The following is a 15,620-nucleotide window of genomic DNA, read 5'->3' on the forward strand; positions in this document are numbered from 1 at the left end:
TCCATTGGAAACATTAAAACCTTTAATTGTCATCACCAACTTGCCGAAATGATCTTCCAAGTATAGGCGTTGGACTCAAAAATTATCTTCTAAGTATAGGCATTAGACACAAAAATGATTTTTTAAGTATGGGCAATCGACCCACACAAAAACTCTATACAAAGATTCGAAGCTCGTGGAAAGAAATATAGAGGTAAAAGAGTTATATTATAAAAGAAATAATGTACATGAAAGAAGAATACATGTATACAACAGATCTAAAAATTCAGCACAGGCTTCTCTACTAGATACTTTCCTTGTAGAGCTGCAGCGGCATTGACTAAGAATACATCTGTGAATCAGGGGTTAGGGTTGGATGAAAGGCCGGGTTGAAATCCACTCACATTCCTTTTGAAATATTGAAGAATTACAAGTTGGACATGGCTAGTAAAATGTTATGCCCTTTAATCTCAATCAAAGCTATTAAACCCCTAAAAAATTGTTGGAACTCCTCATGAGAGTCCCTTAGGGCCTAGCCTTCTCGAGGCCAACCATAGCCTCGATGAATTACCTCTCCTCATCCTTCAAGGTTAGAAAATTGAATGGATTATAGCCCAGACCATGTCAGAAAAAAAAAAAAAGTTATTGAACTCTTAGCGCTAACTCTGGTAGAGGTCCCAGCAACCGCTTTCTTAGCTAGTAACACAACAAGTTGAGGCAACAGGAACATTGTCGTAAAAGCTTTTATCAATGTTCCCATTTCTGATTCACAAAATTTAATTCTCATTTCTTGTATTCATACACAAAAATAATCAACCCTACCTTAATCACACTCAAAATCAAACATGTAAAACATTGTAAGAATATAATTTAATACAAATTCATGTGCTTGTTTTTTAATAGTTTCATTTCTTGTTTTGTATGCATTACGATGCAACTTAACACATAATTTTATTTAGTTCCATAAATATCTACACATCAAAGTTTCTAAACTTCCATACATACACTTTCCCAACATATGAATTTATACCCAATTAAAATAATTGCTTAAATACTTTAGGATTTTTAGCCATATGAAAGCAAAAAAATATATATTTTTATTTGTTTATTATTTTTTCAACTTTGTTTGGCAAAAACTTATTTTTCTTCCTAATAAAACTATCAAAAAAAGACTAAAGGGATGTTTGTTAAACATACCCTTAAATCCAAAAAAGTGGCAAACAAGACAGGTATTAAACCCTTTGACCAAATATTTTGACCCGACCCGACCAAGTGGACCTGGAATTTTTGGTTCAACCATAAACCAAACAAAAAATTTTGGTTTGATTTAAAAACAACCAAAAAACATAACTGAAACCCAAAAACATATTAAACACCTAAAAGCACAAAAACAAAACTCAAATATTATTGAACAAAACAGATCAAACATATAAAAAAAGATGAAGAACACCTAGAACATCAAGAATATCGAACATGAACCCAGCAACATGGGTTCCAAAACAGACCAGATTTGGTCAAAATGAAGGCACATACATGTTGGAAATCATATAAGGATCAATAATCTAGCATCCATTCACTTCGATTATCATTAAAATATCATGATTTTTGTCAAAATGAGTTTCGGTTCAAAACCAAAACCCTATAATTAAAACCTATAAAAAACATCTTATTGATGCAAATAAACTCTAGATTATCTACTAATCATGCATAAAGAAGGTATTTATGCAAAGAAATAGATGAAACATTGTTTGAATCAAGAGTCTAATGTAATGTTCTTCCCAAGAACATGAAAAACATACCTATAAAACCCAAAACTATACAGCCAAAGCAACCTCTATCAAGCCCACAAAATGGCATTTCAGCTTCTAAAGCATGCTCTTTCAAAAGTCTTTTTTTTTTTACTTGTAAAAATAAATATAAAATACAAACAAATAAAAAAACACCTTAAGCAAGCCACAATGGCTTGCTTGTGGATCAAATGATATACCTAGAATAGCTACTTTCTCTCTTTTCTTTTCTTTTCTTTGGAAAGTTTTTCAACTCCCTTTTTCTTGATCTGAATGAGGGTATTTATAAGGTTTTGCTAGGATTTTAAGAGGTCTAGAATCCATTTTTGATCTCATGGTCTTGAGGGAAGTGTTATAAACCCTTGATAAGAACTCATTAAAGGGCTTTTATGTGTGAACACAAGAAAACAAACTTAGTTTTTGCATGATAGTTACACCATTGAGGCTAACTGAGTTGCCTACTTCCGATGCCTAGTTAAAGAAATTATGTCATCGTCGCCTGAGACCATCTAAAGCTGGTGGAGGGGGTGCACACCTTTTATTTGAATTCAACCTTGCTCAACTTGGAGGTCTATAACTCTATATTCATGCATTTAAAGTTGCCAACTCGATCAGTCAAAACTATGAAAATAAAGGTACAAGCTGACGAATGACATTTCATTCACCTTCTCTTCATAAAGTAAGTTCGAACAACACATCGTTTAGGTTTCTTAATTTGGGATTTAGGAAATTTCAATTGAGTCCATGTTCTTCCAATTGCTTTTAATTGTACTTGTAATTGCCTCTAGACTTTTAATTTCATGCAATTTCACCCTAACCAAACTCAATTGTCAATTTCAAAGTTAATTGTTATTTTCATTTTAGTCCTTAGTTCTGAATTGGTGCATTTTGAACCTCAACTGACCAACAAACTTTCAATTTCTTTAATTTGGCCCTTGATTTAGTCAATTTCAGCCCTTACATTCACGCACATTTTTTAATTTGGTCTTTGGTTTTGGATTTCTTCAATCAAGTTCCAAATTGCCCATCAAACTTTAATATTTATGCAATTAAGCCCCTGACTTGACCAACTTAACTCTTAAAAATTCCAATTCGACTTCAAACTTTAATTTCTTCCAATTAAAGCCTAAATCGTCTTCAAAAAATCAATTCTTCTTGAAATCAAGCCCACAATAAAATCAATTAGACCTTGAAAAATTCCAATTAAGTCCTTAAACATCTAATTTTGAATTGTCTTCATCCAATTAAATTTTTCTTTGCCAATAGGGCCTTCATCAGTCGAAAATACAATGTCAAATTTTCCAATCTTGTATATTTTAATCTTTTTCAATCGGTTTTCAACAATTTCTTGGGTGTTTTGGTATATTCTTCTCACCAATATATTTTTTTTTCTTTTTAAAAACTTTCAATTCTTTTGTATTTTCTTTTCCTTTCTTTTTTCTGATTTTTTTATATGGAAGTCCAAAATAGGTAACAACAATTAGCACAGATCTCGAGAAGTTCACTCAATTACCGTATTTAATGCAAGCCGCCCTTTTGTTTCTCAAGGGACACCTTCTCCTAGTAAAGACAAGCCACCTAAGCATAAAGATCCCAAAAGTCCTATATGGGACATGCAAAATCTTTTAGAGAAGGTAAAACAGCTCTCATCTATTGATGGCAGGAGATTTTCAAAATCTTTGAATATAATACACAAAGCTTTAGGGGGCTATTGATGGATTAAATCTTTTTTCTTTTAGTCCTCCCTTCTGAACTAATGAATAAATTTTAGAGTGATAAGCTCTAGACTCAACCAAGTGTTGAGGCCAGATATGTGTAGGTCTAATAAACCGCTAGACCCACCATCCATAAGCTCAGCCAAGCACTGGGCCCAGATATGTGTTGGTCTAGCGAATCGCTAGACCCACCATCCCTAGGTTCAACCAACCGCTAAGCCTAAACATGTATGGGTCTAGTGAACTGCCACGTCCACCTTCTTTGGGCTCAGCCAAGCACTAAGCCCATGTATGTGTGGGTTTGGTGAACCGTCAGATGCACAGTCAGAGATATTTTACTCTAATGAGTTAAGAATATTTTACTCTAATGAGTTAAAGATACTTTATCTTGACAAGACAAGAATATTGGGCGGATATGTAAAACTTTTTTCCCTTCCATAAAATGGAGGAGACCTCAAGAGCTATAAAAATGAACCAAGGTAATCTCCTCGAAGCAGGTTTAATTTTTCTCCTCTACAAATGATATATATCTATTTCTAAGGTTTTCTTCTAAAAGAATATATATTTTTTTTCATATGATATTGATGTAATCATCGAAGAATTTCAAAACTCTAAAAAGGAGATTGTTTACAAGTATTGAGCATATCAATTATTTTACCAAGAAAATTAAGATAAATCAAAATATTGTTAAAATCAAAGGATTAATAATTTTATTCTAGGCCTCGACTTGACCTTCAAGAAATGTTTCTTATTGTATTTTTTTACAGTCAAGGTGAACTGGGCCAAACATTTTAATTAAAGAGCAAAACTAAACAGGATAATACACTATAAATATTATATAACTTATCTATTTAAATAAAAATTTTGCGCCAACACAATTGATGGTACAATATAGTCAAAGTCACTTTGCGTGTTTATATTTTGATGGCCAGAAATTTAGGTTTATATCGTTGCAGGTCAGATAATTCTAGACAAGTACATTGCTGGTTTGGCTCAAATGTCAATTAAAATGAAAGCCATAGATCTGGCTAGTGACCTTTGAATGTAGAAATTTGAACAACGATATTTCAACAACTTATCTTACTCCTCTGAGCTACCCAGCAGTTTCAGATTCTTTTTTAAAAATTAGCACAGTAAATTAAAAATATTAATGAAATAATATAATTTTAATATGTGATGAACTCATGATTTAAATATTATATAACTTAACTCAAAATTTGAATTTTTATTTTTCTTAAAATGAAATTTCTTTTATACTTTTGGATCGTTTTAATATGATGATGTCAAAAATAATTTTTAATAAATAAAAAATTTTACTTTGATACATTTTTTAGTAAAAAGTACTCTAAACCGCCACCACTACCATAATTTCAAACACACATATTATATTTTATAAAAAAGTCATATTTTATAAACATGATATTTTATTTAATATTGAGTTTTTCAATCATGATTTCTTTACATATCACGTTTTGAAACCACAATAAGCATAAATTTTATTATTTCACCTAAAGTTTTTGTAGTTAAGTTTTTTCATCAAACTTTAAAATTTTCTTAGCTAGTATACCATTTCAGGTTTAAATTAAAAATAACAAGAGAAAAAAACTTAAAAATGGTTTGTGCATAGCATATGATATATAAGCACTAATTTAACAATAATCTAATCAAGAGAACCTCTCTAAAAAATCAAAGTAAAAAGGATATAAAGTGGGGCTCGATGACGTGATCACTTGTGTTAAATAATTGAAGTCAAGTCAATCCCACGTTTAACTAACTAGTTAGGTTACAAGAACAATATTAATCCATTTATTTTCATATATTCCCTTATAAATATTACCGTTGATGATGGCATGAATTGAGTAAGCAAAGAGACTAAAACACTTCTTATTCTATTCCCCAGCACTTTAGCCACCTCCTAACACAATATACAATATATATATATATATATATATATATATATATATATATATATATATATATATATATATATATATATATATATATATCAGAGGTGATTATGAGCTAAGATTAATGGGCATCGATCTCTCTATCTCTCAGATAACGGTGCCACTACACTAGCTAGCACTACATCAAAAATATTCTGTTAGAAGGTCCTTGTGCTTCTCATTTCTAATCATGATCGTTACTCCTCCAAATTCCACCCCTAATCATGATTCTGGCCAGCAATTGACGGCACAACCACCTCTTTTATCCTCCACTCCCCCTGTCACCACCTTGTATGCTGTTGTGGTTGGTTGTAGTTGGGGGGAAAAACCTCTATATATATATAAACTTGAATTTACCTTCCATTTCTCTAATATTACTTTAAAACTAACCCATGTTGAAAATAAATGCATCGCTTTTCAAATGACGTGGGCTGTGACGAACACCCTCCAATTGAATTCTAGAAAAAGACACAGATGGTGCAAGAATGTCAAATAAAGTAAAGAACGTATACAAGAGTACTCCCGAATGTGCATGGTACGAATTAGGTATAAGATTCTTAAGTTTGCATGAGACGCTATGTAAAGAAACATTTCTTTTGTCGAAAAAAGGTCTTGGTGTAACTTGTGATGAAATATATGTATTTGGGAACTCATATAATTAAATTATACAAGCTATAAATAATATGTTTATTGAAGGAAAACGTTACTTTGGATATGAGAAAGAATTTTTTTAATAACACGCTAATCTTGGATAAATTGTCTAATAAAACTTGACTAAAAAAATTTTGATTCTGATATAAAAAAGTTGGTAAAAAATACTTTTATCCTAATGAAAATAAAAACTATAATCATAGAACATAAATATAATACATTCAAAATGGGAATTAGTCTCTTAACAAGGCCTGGTGCTAGTGCTTCATTGCATGCTGAATGAAAAGCCAATTATTGCATTAAAAAATATGAGCGCTATTGTTTTTTTTGTTCATTTGATATAATATTTAATATAAGGATAAAAAACTTGAGCGGTATATTAGATTAGATTAATCAACCATGTTAAAAGGTACAAAGATATTTGTGTGACTTATTTGACCTTATAGCCAAGAGCGAACTGGTCATCCTGTTTAGAGGGTCATCTAATTAAAAAGGAATTCACGCCGCTTTTATTTTGACCTCAACCTAGTCCCAAGTTAAATATGAGATAATAGACTGTTAAAGGATTAGATCATAAAAAAATATTTAAGAAAATAAAATGAAAAGACAACAACATATTGTACTAGCACAAGTTAACACGCGAAATCTATAACCCAAGCAATGGATAAAGCCATAATGAATTAACTCAGTTGGACAATTTGTGTCTTTCATTTTCCTTCCCTTATACTCTTCTTGGTTAGGCCTTGATTGGGTATTAATTGATATCGGGTTGGATTAAATCTAGAACCAAGTTGAAGATTTATAAAAGAATTAAAGATGAAATTTAATAAATAAATAAATAAACTTTGAAGAATAAAATTGAAAAAAAAATATGAGTATAAAGAAAGGAAAAGAAACCAAAAAAGAAAATTTAGGCGAATCTCTTAAAATTTGGTTAATTTTCAAAACCTGCAACCTGTGAAATCCTTGACTCACATTGAACTAGAAAGCTCAATTCTCAACAAATTTAATATTGAATAATGAAATCGAAAAAAATATTTTAATAAAAAAACTGTCAAAATAAAACAAATAGCAATAAAAATAATAAAAATCAAATTTGATAGAAAAATAAAATAAAATAAAATAAAATGTTGATGGATTAAATTGAAAAGTAAATTCAAATAAGAAAACAATTGAAAACAAAACAAATAGTAATCAAACGAATGAAGACCAAATCCAACATAGAAAAGAATTAGAGGATTAAATTGATAAAAAAAAATTATAAATCATTTCAAATAAAAAAAAATAGTAATCAAAAGAACATGAACTAAATCTTAAGGAAAAACAAATTGAAGGACTTTTTGAAAATTTAAGTTTAGGCATGAAAATCAAGGAGGAGAGAGCAAAGAAGAAAAATAAAAGGTTGTCAACACTAAATTTGAGGTATGTATGCTAAACGCATTGCCCAGAAATGAAGTGGTCGCCGAAATAATTCAAATGTCATCTTGAATGCCACCATTTGGCCACTAGACCGCCGCCATCCTAATGACGCGACTTCAACCCACGCGCTAACATATGTCATACACATGTTAGCCACTTTTTAAAATAATGTTTATATTTATTCAATTACAAAAGTTTCCTATTCAACTTGATAATAAATAAAAAAAAAGACAAATAAAGCCCTTAAATACTAGTTAAAGTTTTTTATTTTAAAAATAATATAATCATTTTATTGTGCTTTAAAATGTAAAAGTATAAAAAATCTTTGAATACCTATTCAATATATTTTTTTCATTTAAAAGTAAATTGGTAGTTTTACCATGAAAAAATATGAAAGGACCTTACCATCTCTAATAGTGAAGCCAAACAAAATCAACAGTTCACTATTCCAATTCACATAGCAAATAAGTTTAAAAGTACAATATTTGACAGGATTAAAATGCTTTTTATTTTAGTTTTTTCTTAATAAGACATGCTTAATGGTTTAAAATTGAAATTAGTTTCTTAACAAGATAATATAGTGAGTAAACTTGGCATCTTAATTACCATGTGCTTGGATATTATAGAATAATTGCTTTGATCCATCTTATCACTCCACTCTTTTTATATATTTAGAATTTACCCTTTTGTGATTCTTTAAGAAACTCCTTTCACCAATCTTTTTTTTTTTTTTTTTTCAAAAAAAGCTTCATTTTAACTTCAATAGAAAGTAATTGATATAATAAAACTAAAGGTTAGCTACAATAGATATATCATAAAACAATAGCAGCATATCTTGAAAAAACATGAGCTGCTTCATTAGCATTTTTAGAAAACATGACTGAGACTGAAATTTAATCCCCTTTGTAATAAATTTCTAAAATCCTTAAACACAACACCAAGTTCATAAACATTAGCACGCAAACTAGTCACTCCATCAACAACAATATTTGCATCCAATTATATACCCACTTTATACATACCTCTAGAGATCAAGAACTTTAGGACACCTTTAAGCCTTAATGCTTCAACCATTGTTGGAAAGATCCATTCCAAATCCGCACATTCCCCTAGCTTTAAATCACCCACATAGAAACAAACAATTTGGACAACTACTCATCATCTAATAGTTGAACTAAACCAAATAACAAGTGGTTATTTTCATGATTACCAAATTTGATATCATCCATACCAACCTCATACCAAACATCAACAACAAAGTTACAATTAAGAAATAGGTGCTCTATTGTTTCGCCTACTGTATATACATAAAATACAACAATCATGAACCTCGACTTCTTTTTGTAACAGCCTAGATTTAGTGGGAAAACAATCATGACATAGTCTCCAAATAAAATACTTGATCTTAGATGGTATCCTAAGATTCCAAAGTTTCGTCCATGCCTCTAGTACTACTTCTCTCAAATCAAAAACCTCAACTTCAATGGCCACCTTGTAGGCCAACTTCACACTAAAAATCCCTTTCTTATTAAAGTACTAAATAAGCTTATCATCAACATTTCTGTAGGATAAAGGAATAGCCTATATAACAACTGCATCCCTTGTTTGAAATAGTGAATTGATTATTTGTAGATCCCAATCAAAACCAGTATCCAAAATAAGATTACAAACATGTAAAGATTACAGCCTTTCTATTATTGGTGTCTCAATAAATCTATTTACATCATCTATTAACCATTCATTGAACCAAACTTTAACATTATTGCCCCTACCAACCCATCATTTACTACCTCTCTTGATAACTTTCTATAAGCTATGGATGCTTCATCAAACAAAGCTAGGGCTATGAGCCTTAGTTAGCAATCTATCTCTCTACCTATGAACTTTTTTTCATATTCAATTTCTCATGTAAGCAAACTTTGAACATTTATTACGTTCAATTAAAAAAGAAAAATCCAAGTATTTTCCATGGTTTAAAGGAGCAAACAAAGCTACTTGCATGGCTCATTAACTATCATGCTAAAATAGATTCCTGATTTCTGGAAATTGACAAACTACCTACAAATTAGATCATATTGATGCAACAATTCTTTCACAACACAACTCTCTTAAGTCGTGGCCTTGAAAAAAGAAAAAGCTATCATATGCGAAGAGTAAGTGCGAAATTGATAGAGCACCTTTAGCAACATTGCAACCAAGAAAGGATCCCTTGACGCAGCCCCTTGTATGCTTATATAAAGACCAACTTCACTACCATTAAAACACAAAAAATATCTTGGTGTAGCGAAACATAACATTATTAAGTCCACTCAATCAGCCGCAAATCATCACTTTAACATAATAGTATGCAATTAATTTGAATGAATCTAATCATATGCCTTACTAATATCTATCTTCAAAGCTACCAACCTCTAATTATCTTGATTGAAGCTTTTCATGAAATGAATGGTCTCAAATGCAATCATTATCATTATAAAATACATTAGCTAGGACTTTAGATATTAATTTATAAAATACATTACAAAGAGCAATAAGCCTAAATTCCTTCATACTTTGTGGATATCTCACCATGAAAGTGTCAGATAGAGTTGTAAGGAATTCCTTTCTAGTTAATCAACTTGGACAAGCATTGAGTAGAGAAAGAAGAGAAGAAGAAGAAGAAGAGGGGGGGGGACTCTGATTATAGTCTACAGTACTAAAATCATCCATTCAACTGTAAAGCTTCCAAAATGGCATTCCCCATTTCGAATTGCGGTTTTATTCTTGAAATTTTTTTAAACTTCCCAAATTTTCTTAATTCACCCGATTCCAATTTTAGCATAAGCTTTGTAGTCTGCCATTTTTGTCTTCTTTCGAGAGCACTTGTTAGTCATGATGAGATCTGCCATGGATAATTTTATAGGATTTCGAGAGCATTTGAACCTTGTGAATTCAAGTGGCTTGTATGGAGTCAAAGGATTATAGTGTTTTTTCAAAAAAAAAAAAAAGGGATGATAATATAAGCTGACAAAAAACACAAATTCATCTAATTTATGGGTTGTTTTAGAGTATTTTGACATGTGCTTTTAAAAATATTTTTTGCTCGAAAATATATTAAAATATTTTTTTTCATTTAAAAAAAATTATTTTTAACATTAGCATATTAAAATGATTTAAAAACATTAAAAAATTAATTTTAAATAAAAAATTAATTTTTTTAGAAACGTGGTTTCCACATGTGTGTTTGGTAATGCAATACAAAGATTTTTTTAATTTAATTAAAAATACATTAAAAAAAATTTACAAATTTTCACTTTTATTTTTTACATCAACCCATTATAATCATAAAAAAAATACTTAAAAATATTAATTTATTACGTTTTTCAGACAAAAATATAATTGAAAATATACTTTAAAAAACAAGTTAAATCACATTATCAAACATACATTAAAACTATACTAGACAACTAGGTAGGTAATGATGTAGCCCTGTCATAGAAAAAATAAAGCAAAAATATGCATAAAAAATAAAATAGACGTGGGCCTTATAGTTTAATTTCATGATAAATCAGAATCTGACAATAGTGAAAAGAGCATGATTTATAAAAAGAGAGAATCAAATCTTGCAGAAAAAATGCAATCTTATTGTTTTCCCATTCTCTTCTTTGGAGTTATTAATTAATTTGATAGCACTTCATTAAACTCTGATCTTCTCCATTAATCATTGATAATTAAGTAATTAGTTTTGTAAATCTTATATCCTATCGTTTTGCATGCAACCTAATTGGGATTCACTTTTCTTAAGAAAAAAAAATTGAACTCAACCATCTAATTATAATTATAAAAAAAAAAAAAAAAAAAACTATACATGTGTATTTGATTTACCATTAATGCAGAGTTGATGATCTCCTTCATCACTGAATTTCACTTCATCTTGTACGAGATTTGGAATATAAGACATTAAATTTTACACATTGGATTGTTCCTTACGAGCTACAAAAAATAAAAATAAAAATAAAAATAAATAAATGGGAAAAGGAAATATTTGTCTTCGATTTTCACGTTATTCCCAACTTGGTCCCCAAACAAAAACAATCCACATTGGATCCTTCATCTATCAAACATTATACAATTGCCCACCACCATTAATATTTATGAAAGCAAAACGTTCTTTTAAGACAAATAGTTCCTCGTTTTCTATGATTTCGAAGGTAAATATTTTAATAAGAGGGTTAACTTGTAATGTCCAATAGATGAGTGATCCAAATGGACATTTTTGTTTGTTTGGGGACCCAATTGAAATTGGGCGGTAGTTGAAAGATAATTATTATCTCCTTTGCCCAAAAAAAAAAGCTATTTTTTGCAAAATATTAGTTTCACATAAGTTTTCATGAACATATAACATAAGAATGATGTAATTATATTGCTGAATTCTCATTCGTTATATCTATCTATTTTTCTTTTGTTTTCTTGAAACGACCTTATAATCAAATAAATTAATTTTGTTAAATCCCAAGGATCAAAACGGTTTTTTTTCTCGATCAAAAAATCAGCTATTAAATGGTTCGAAAGGAAACATTTTTATTTTTTATAAAGAAGATGACTAATTATTAAGAAGTCTAGAGTCTGGCTGCCAATTCTTAAAAACTAGGGCCGGCTCCCTGCATGACTAGAGTCCTCCTCCTCCTTGTGTGGTAGAAGCTAGCTATATTTGTACTAATTACACGACAACTCATCATTAATTAATAGTAAGTGAGGGTTGAGGTCTTAAGCTGGGATCGTGGAGGTTAACGTTGGTGGTGTGAAAAACATCTTGGGATAATCGAGGGGGAATGTCCCTTTGACATTGAAGAAAGGAACATAAAGGCAGTTTTATTTTTCTCGTCAATTTCCATTGATAATTAATGATACTCGGAGGTGTCGCAGGCAAGGGCACTGTAAGGCCCCAGCTTGCCAGCTAGAGAGCTTGATTGAAGAAGATGATTTAACATCAACACCCACCGACTTAATTGATGAAGCTTCTATTATTAAAGAAGAGAAGTACAGTTCTCCTAAGCCATGGCTTGATAAAGCAGCTTTATAGAAGGGGCCATGATCATCAGGTAATTATTATTCAATGATTTGTTTCCGTGAGAAGATAATATAGGGTCCCTGAGTGAAGACGAAAGCGAACTTGACAAGAAGGCTCTCTTGTTTATCTCCTTGCTTAATTATAAATCCTAATGAATATATTTAAGTATTGCTAATATATATATATATAAATCAAATTTTCAAATTATAAGAACTCTAAAAGTCAGCACAAACTGTATGGATTTTTGTATTGTGGACCAAAAAATATTTTATTGTTGACTCACTATGTGAATTCTTCTTCTTATTTAGAAAATTTTGTTCATCAAACTTTTTGTAGGTGATTTCATCATTTTATGGAAAAATTGAAGGCCAATTTTTTGAAAAATGGCAAGATTCAAAGAAATGGGACTAGAATGAAAAAGGTTGAGTAAAGAGGTGGTAGTTTTGAAATTGTATAAAAAATTTCACTTTGTCCTTCTATTTTTTAAATTATAAACTTCCAGTCCTTTAATTGTATAAGTATTTTTGATTAAAAATGAATTGAGAATTAAGTTTTGAAGGGAAAAAAAAACTCGAGGCCTGTATTTTTATCAACTATGATCGCTAGAAATTAGGTCAATAGACGACACACCATCTACGTTGGATTTTTAAAATAAAAGGTTGTAGAACACATCATCCTCCCTGTAATATAAAAAAATAATATTAAGAATGGTGAATAACGTGTTGCAATATTAAGAATGGTGAATAACGTGTTGCTTGGCCTCTATTATTGGAGGAAAAAAAGACTTAGCCGCGAGCCTTTTTTATAAGTCAAGAATATAGGTAGGTCCATATTGTTGGCCTATTTGTTTTTTTATTTTATTTTATTTAATGTATTCTTGACCTTTTAACTTAAAAAAAATAATATCATTTTATCCTTTGTTTTTTAAAAAAAGTCTCTTAAAAAAAAAAAAAAAAAACTCCTTATGTTATTGATTCTTTAAAAAAAAAAAAAAATAAGTTTGCTTTCTATTTTAGTCTCACACGTCACTCCAATTTTATTTTATTTTTGAAACAAATATTGTTTAATATATAATAAGATATCACCCACGAGGTTGGCATATAATTAAATAAATAAATCATTTAAAAAATAAAGAGAAGTTAGATCCAATAGGATGCATACCTAGAGTACTAGTTTGGTAAGTTAACCTGATTTAATTCAAGTATTTTTTTTTTAATTTTCAACTATTTTCTTCAACATTAAGTTGAAAATTGAAGCACTATAATTTATTTTGATTTATTTTTTATATGTTTATCTAGATATTGTGACTCAAGTGGTAGATTTAACTGATTAAATCCGATTTACTCAGTTGATATAATTTGTTGCCTCTCAATAATGTTATAAGAAAAAAAAACGTTGTTAATATGTGTTAGATTTTGAATTCATGATAAGGTTTTTTCTCTTAGGAAACACATAACTATGCCTAAATTATTATTATTTTTGCATTAAAAAAATGTAGATTAATCCAACTCACTTTCTTTTGTGTTTTTTTTTATTATTTGATTTAATAAAATGTTGATTCTGAATAAATAAATTTATTAAACAAAACTGAGTTCATTATCCAAGTTACGAGATCATATATCTTAATATACATCTATTTCTTAATTTCTCAATTTAGTTTTTAATTATCATCAATAATTTTTTTTATTTTTGCATATATTATAACAAATTATTTTTATTTATTTCATTAAATTATTAAATTAATTAAATATATGCATAGGTTTTCGATTTGTGATTATAAAAAAAAAGTATTGTAAACAATTGCATATTCATTTTTTTGCATAGAAATTAAAAAAAAAAAAAAAAAACCCAACTTGTTGTGGAGAACTTGTTAGACATCTTAAAAGAGATTATATATTAAAGGATAAGTTAATTATTATGAACATTAACTCTCTTTGTGAACATGATTGCATTGCCTATAGGTTAGTATTATTAATATTATATATGATTTTAATTAGGAAGTTCACCGGACATGTGAGTGTTGTTTAGTTGAAAATAACTCCTTTCCATTCGACATACTATAAAAATACATAGGCAAAGCCTCTGAATATGCCCTCAAATCCTACATAGTGAGATACATAATACAAGGGGACAGCTAGCTTTGTCATCTTGTGATTCATTTGTCTTATTACTTGATCAAAGATCTATTGATTTAATGTATATAAAACTAATATGCATTCCGGAACAAAAATGATCACACCATTTGAAAAAAATTTAGAATTAATAGAAGTGTTAAAATATATCTAAATTCAAAAATTTAAGTTGGAAGGTAAAGTTTTAATAATACTTAATTTTATATTATTGTTTGATAAATAATTTTAAGTAAAAGTTTTTAGACTTGAAATTTTATATAATTTTAAATTTTAATTAAAAAAATAAAGATGAAGTGATTAAAATTCATAACCGTTTAGTCATGATTCTATTATAAAATGATTAGTTTAATTCAAGAATTTAAGTTGAGAGATCAAATTACAAAAATAATTTTATATAAACTCTTTAATACATAAATTTAAATTTAAGATAACTAGGGGATTTTGTAGGTAACTAATTCCAATATAAGAAAAATAATAAACATTTTGTTAAGGAAAATTAAAGCCTACATGCATGGTCCATCCTGATAAATCAACAAAAAATGAATTTCTAAGTTCATAGATAATTGTGTGGCTGGGGTTGTTTCAAATCTTCAATGCGCCACCTACCATTAATTGTTTAAATAAATGTTGGTTGTATTTTTTCTGTTTCTAGTAAGACTACATGCATGGTACATTTTTTTAGCTTCACAGAAAAATAGATAAATAAATTTGAAAAGCATGTTTCCAATCGTTAATCACGATCTTGAATTAAAGTAGCTTGAATACAAGAGCACCTTGTCAATTTGAGAGCTAGAAACAATAACTGTCACCTTACTATGCGAGAGGTGACTCATAATTTTCTTAATTATTGAAAGAAAAACACTACATTGGGACTAAAGCTATCCATGTCGTAATTATTAAAATATCAAATTAAGGTTTTGATATATATATATATATATATG

Source organism: Populus alba, chromosome 1 (assembly GCF_005239225.2).
Source record: "Populus alba chromosome 1, ASM523922v2, whole genome shotgun sequence".
Classification (NCBI taxonomy): domain Eukaryota; kingdom Viridiplantae; phylum Streptophyta; class Magnoliopsida; order Malpighiales; family Salicaceae; genus Populus; species Populus alba.